The sequence below is a fragment of the Gavialis gangeticus genome, unplaced genomic scaffold (genome assembly GCF_001723915.1).
Source record: "Gavialis gangeticus isolate Ggan-Ray unplaced genomic scaffold, GavGan_comp1, whole genome shotgun sequence".
Taxonomy (NCBI): domain Eukaryota; kingdom Metazoa; phylum Chordata; order Crocodylia; family Gavialidae; genus Gavialis; species Gavialis gangeticus.
The window spans coordinates 68,403,186-68,403,660 of record NW_017729029.1 but is presented as its reverse complement, the minus strand read 5'-3'; positions in this window follow the sequence as shown (position 1 = coordinate 68,403,660).

Here is a 475-nt window from a genome sequence, read left to right as displayed (position 1 = left end):
GGAAGTCCAGGAAGACTATGTCCACTGCTACCGCTGCATGTAATGATCTGGTGATCTGATCGTAAAAGGCCACCAGGTTGGTCTGACAGGACCTGCCACTGATGAACCCGTGTTGGTTGCCCCTAAGCATGCAGTCCCTTGCTGGCCCCTCCTGGATGTGTGCCAGAATAATTTTCTCGAACAGCTTGCCTAGGATCGAGGTAAGACTAACTGGTCTATAGTTTCCCTAAAGTAATCACTTTATTAAACTTCTGCCCCAGTCCTCTCCAGATTCAAGTTAACTCACAGTTCCCAATATCCCAGGATGCTTAAACTAACCTGTGAAGATTGAATCAATTCAACTTCTGGCTTTATGGCTGTCTGTACTTAGCCTTGTAATATGGTAGGTTTCAAGGTGTTATGGCTGCCCCCAGATAAAAAGATAGAGAAAGAGAGACACCAAAGCAATATAAGTTTATACTTTGAAAGCAAAAAA